The 6,000-nt window shown below is 36.9% G+C and overlaps 1 protein-coding gene across 1 annotated transcript in view; it reads right to left on the reverse strand.

Annotated features, from left to right (window-relative positions):
- pde4dip (phosphodiesterase 4D interacting protein) overlaps nt 1–3,152 on the reverse strand; it is a 96,419-nt gene extending 93,267 nt beyond the window's left edge. The window contains exon 1 of the mRNA XM_082509666.1: nt 2,983–3,152. The gene's annotated coding sequence lies outside the window, so the exon portion shown is untranslated. The remainder of the gene's footprint in view (nt 1–2,982) is intronic.
- Between the last annotated feature and the right edge of the window lie 2,848 nt (nt 3,153–6,000).

The raw sequence follows: 6,000 nt of genomic DNA on the forward strand, positions 1-6,000 counted from the left end.
TTTGCATATCGTACTCCACCTCAGTACTCAAAGTGCTTTATTCAACATGCCTCATTCAAACTATTCTTTCTGTCTAACATTTACACACATCCTCATGCCGAGAGCATGCAGAGAGCAATCAGAGAGCAACTTGCTGTTAACATCTTTCCCATGCATATTAGGCAAACAGAGCAGTGAGGGATGGAACCACCAACCTACCAGTTTGTAGATAACCTGCTCTATCTCCTGAGCTACAGCCACCCCGATGCTGGACAGTGCTCAGACAACTAGAGCTGTGACTGACAAAGCTGACCATCAACGCAGTCAAAAATACCTTTAGTAGTAAAGTATGTAGAAAAAATATGATCAAAAAGTTGTATTTTTAAGAACTTTATCTTCAGTGGACTTGAGTAAGTTTGTCAGGACTCCATTTGAGCTGTTATCTAAATCTGATACATATGTGACAAATCGTCTGTATGTTACGCGTTGGGAATGAGAATGCTCTGGTGATGTATGTAAACATCTTTCTTTTTTATTAAATGAATGCAAATATTTAGTCCCGCACAAGAGATTTATTAGTGTTTTGTGAATCTTTCTTCACCATGAGTAGAGAATGAGGCACAGACCTTCACTCTCTGTCTTATTAGATGCAGGGTCTGTGTACTGTGCTGGGAGGATGTTGCTGTCCAGTTAATTCAGCAGTTTATGTACAAGCTGTGAATGACGATCTTGAAGAGTGTTTAAAGGCCAAAAATCTGCCAGAAAGACTTTGAATGACAGTTTGTTTTTGTCTTTTTATTTCATCCAAGAGAATTCACTGGTGTGTACTGTTAAAAAACGAAGAATGTTTCACGATAGAAATCAACATCATAAAATAGCTGATCAACAGTTTGAGCATGTGGACATTATTTTCCCAGGTGTTTTCACTCAAATTTAGCCAGAAGACAAATGCATTTATTAGCCCTCCCCCATCCAAAGCGCATATTTTGAAAAACTACTTTATAAATAATCAATAACTCAGTGTGATGGTTTGGCTCAAATATCACAAATCTAAGCTACAAGTTGTTGCATGTGTGTTGTTGCTGCCTGTGTTTGAGTAATTTCTGTAACTGTGAGACATCTGCTGCTGCCTATCTTGGTGAGGTCTCCCTTGAAAAAGAGGTTTTTAATCTCAATGGGATCTTCCTGGTTAAATAAAGGTTAATAAATAAATAAATAAATACAAGTGACATAATGCTCAGTCATTAAACATTAACAAACATTACACAAAATTGACAGGTTTTTTTTCTTTCTTATTTGCAAAACTGACTTTTGGATAAATGCATCCCACTTACACGTGGAAGTGTCAGCAAATGAAATACATGTGTAAAATACACCTAACAAAGTACATGAATAGTAAATATTTGTTTAACTGAGAACTTGCTGCACTTTTGGGTTTTCAGTTGAAGATGCAAATAAAAATGTTTAAAAAATTAATTAATTGAATTAATTAAAGTAAAAGGTATTTTATCCTATCCTTTTACCCTTTACAACAGTGAAAAGGTAAAAGATTTTTATTACCTTTAGCACAGTACTACAGTAAATGTACAGCTTGAGTTTATCTTCATCTAACACACAAAAGTGGTCCTTAAAGTAATGAATGTTATGCCTGAATCACTGAATGACAACATGAGTAGATGTAAGTGCAAAGTCTGTTAATATATGGAGTAGAAAGTACATACATTTGTTTAAAATGTAGGGAGTAAAAGTAAAAAGTAAAAATAACTACTAAAGTAAAGTACAGATACCTGAAAACTCCACTTACAGTTAGGTCCATAAATGTTTGGACAGACAGAGACAACCTTTTTGGTTCTGTATATTACCACAATGAATTTTAAATGAAACAACTCAGCTCAGACTTTCAGCTTTAATTCGGTGGGTTGAACAAAAAGACCTGCATAAAAATGTGTAGAATTAAACCATTTTATCATTTTAGGGGCTGTTGCCATGATTTTGCTCAAAATAAATAAAATGTAATTAATTGAATTTTAAATGTATTATATTTAAAGTGATGATCCTATAATCTAGAGAAAACAAAAACTGTAATAATGTTGGTTTGTGGTCACCTAATCCAAAACTAACTGTAAGCCCTGTCTTAAGAGTAGACATGATGTCTGTCACCAAAACCTAGACTGGGAGCTAGTTCCACAGGAGAGGGCCTGATATCTTGTTTGTGTGCCTGGAATCATACGTTTAGAAACTCTGGCCTGCAATTGGAGAGCAAAGGATTCAATTGGGATAATATGATAGCATTTGATCTTTAACACATCACAGGACCTGATCAAAAAGGACTTTGTCATGTGATTGGAAAGAATGTAGCATATTCAGCCTAATCAGAGTGACCACATTCTATATATAATGAGATCAGCATACATGTACAATTGCAATCTAACTTTCAAACTATTGTCTAAATATTTTTGATATAAATGTAAAATATTGCATAAATTACATCAGCATTGCCAGTCAGAACAGTCATTGAAATATGTGAATTTGCTTTTCCTTTATTCTCTGTCTTCTATGTAAAAACACTTGAGAAAGCCTAGAAACTTGTTGGAGAGAAGTAATTCATTCAAGAGATGGAAAAATCACAAGTACTGCCCTTTAGATGGAAAGCTACAGTAGAGGAAGAGCTCTGTGCTGAGACTGCTAATGAAAATCATATAGCTCAGAAATCAATAAATCACTTAGGAACAGGAAACAGTTATTGACTAATAACAGTCCCAGACCTCCTGCGGACCAATCAGATGCTTATCACCACCTGACAGCATCAACACTGGATTTTGGTTTACAACATAATATGCCTGCTGGGCGGGTATATAACGACACTTTGCGTTCTTATGCACTGCATTTCCTCTAAATTTGTTTTCAGTTACACGAGAATAAGTGTATCCATCTTTATTACTGTTATTCCGCCAAACCGGTTCTACATTACAGCACAAACAGAAATAGACGATGCGTGACTACCTCGTATGTAAGTCGTATGTTGCGGTGACAGCAGCATCTCTCTTTAGCCATCTTCTTCTTCACCTCCACGAGCACATCATCATCGGTATCCGTTTATTACCCCTTCATCATCCGGTCATGGTTGCAGGAGTCACCTCAATCTGGAGTCAGAGATGCTGCTGCTATGACGCCACCACTAATGCTCCCGTTGCAGCTCATTGGTCGGTTAAGCGCCCCCCCCCCCCCCCCCCCTCCCCTCCCCACACACACACCCCCGGCCCCCTCCATTAGGGTATTCTGGATTTTCATTTTTATGCCCGCAGATTGTGTCCCCCCCTTCCCGCAGACGTCCAAGGAAACCATGTGACCGGCTCGTCAATGCGGGGAGTTGCGAGGTGAGGGGTAAAACATGTGCAAAAAAAACAATGCTTTGCTTGGATAGATGACATATTCTTTTAGACAGACTGGCAGCATGTCAAGAGGCACGCTATTACCATAAGAGACATGAATAAGGATAAGAAATGCATATTACAACTGAATACTATTAAGGCATGTGAGATATCGATAAGTGAGACAGCTGTCCGAATTTAAATGTTACAAAACTTACAAAAGTCTACTAAAATGAAAATTCACCGTGAAAGGTAAAACTAAATGTAGGCTATAGAACAGAGTATGAACCGAGCTTTTCTTTTCCTGTCTTTTTCCTGTCCTCATCTCCACAATAAAATAACAAGGTCATTACATGTGTTTCCCTCTGTGTGTTTATATGAGTGAATTTCCCTTTTTTTGATTTGAAATTTCCTTTAAATGGGTCCTGGTTTTTGCTTCAAACTAGTCTGTGCGAGCCATTGATGTTATGTCACCTAGTGGCCAAATAATGCATTACATTCCACAGTTGATGTACAGTCATGTAAAATCGTGTATTTCCGTTGTGTGGTGTTTATGTGCACATACGTTCTTTCAGTTACTCCTCAATGTGTTTTTATTTCATGACATGTGCTCAGATGAAAAAAGGGATGTGTTCCATACATTCCACGTGTGCCACATGTATTCAAGCTACAGACGCCATTCTTCCTTTTTATTTTTTGTTTTATTGTTAAATATGACTATATATATTATTCAGAAATTGTCAGAAAAGTTATATTTTGGAATGAGAATGTTTTTTTAAAAAAATTAGGAAGGAAGGAAGGAAGGAAGGAAGGAAGGAAAGGAAAAACTCCTTTTTAACAGGAAGAAGCATCCAACAGAATAAGGCATCTGGTGTGACCGGTTGGGTGTGAGTAGATGAAGACAGGACAAAGACATACTGTTGAAGAGAGACAAAGATTAATAGCAACAAATAATTAAATACATGCATTAAATTTGTATATTAACAATAAATAAATAAATGAATATATAAAATTGAACTGAATTAAACTATAGCTAAACAAAACTATAGTTCAAAACGCGTGTGATAAAAATGAATGGACAGATGAATGAAAAGAATATTAAAGCTAGACTTTAAAAGAAAATAATAATAAGATGTCCCAGATTTACAGAAGGCTTTTTGTAGAGCAGCAAACTGGCTTTTTGTGCTAAATGATGCTTTTCTAATTTAGTGAGATACTATTTACTCTCCAGCTTACCAGTTTTCCACTTTAAAGTGTGTTTGAGAGTTATACCAGGGAGTCAAGTACTTCTGATTTGAGGCTCTAATTTTTTTACAGTATCTAGAGTTGTAAACAGTGAAGAAGTGTGGCACAAAATAATCAACCTCTGTGGGAGTAGCGTAGCTCTGCACTGTGTTGGCACAAAGCAATGAAGAAGAGAGCTGTGGATGAATTATTTCCTTAAACTTAGTTACAGCACTTTGAGGAAGACATCTGCTGTGATGAAATCTACTCCCTACTGCTGTGTAATCCAATATTGTAAATTGAAATGTTATCAGGAAATAATCAGAACAAAGACAGTTTAGGAAATATTGTTAAATGTTCAGTTTCTATGCCATAAGTTAGAACAGGACAGAGTGTGATTAAAGTGGTGGGAGGGCTCTTTTACCTTTTGAAAGAAGCCAGTTGAGTCTAATAACAGATTAAATGCCATGCTGAGGCTGTCATTTTTAGCATCTACATGGATGTTAAAATCACCCACAATAATTATATTATCCGAGCTGAGCACTAAATCAGATAAGAAGTCTGAGAATTAAGACAAAATCTCTGTGTAAGGCCCAGGTGGACGATAGATAATATCAAATAGAACTGGATTTTGAGTTTTCCAGCTGGAGTGGACAAGGCTAAGTCTCAGGCTTTTAAATGGATTATAACTCTTTCTGCTTCTTTACTTGATTTACAAGCTGAGGTGGGGGATTGTTGCCAAAAAATTGTTGATAAGTGATTAAAACATGTATTAATAGGGACTTGGAAGAGAGAGAGGTGATGTTTAATAATCCACATTTCACTGTTTTACGCTTTGGTGCAGATGTGGATGCTGTATTGTCCTGTTTTTTATGTTTAAGTTGTTTTTTGCTGGTTTTTAGTTTGTTTTTTGTCTGTTTGGGAGCAGACACAGTCTAAGGGGATGGGGTTTCAGGTAAGACCAGAAGAGAGAAGCTGCAGAGAGGCGTGTAAGACTGCAACTCTGCTTTGTGGTTTAGTACATTTGTTCAGATTTTTAGAAATGAGAGCTGCTCCATCCAAACTGGGATGATGCCATCTAATATGACCAAGTTTCCCCAGAAAGATTCCCATTTATCTAAAAAGCCCATGTCATTTTTGGACATCACTCAGCCAGCAATTTAAGGAGAAAATGAGGCTAAACATGTCACTGGTCTGTTTGGGGTAGAGACCAGAGCAAACTACAGAGTCCAACATTGTTTTTGCAAAGTCACACATCAATTCCATGTTGTTTTTTCGATTGGTCATGTTTCGATTGTCATTACTGCCGACATAAACTATAATTTTACAGAATGTTCATTTACCCTGAGCCATTTTCTTCAGTGTCACCTGTTCTGGCCCCTGGAAGACAAGACTATAGTTGCTGGTGTCTCTATCTTCACATATC

This window comes from Aulonocara stuartgranti (assembly GCF_965226115.1).
Source record: "Aulonocara stuartgranti genome assembly, chromosome: 17".
Taxonomy (NCBI): domain Eukaryota; kingdom Metazoa; phylum Chordata; class Actinopteri; order Cichliformes; family Cichlidae; genus Aulonocara; species Aulonocara stuartgranti.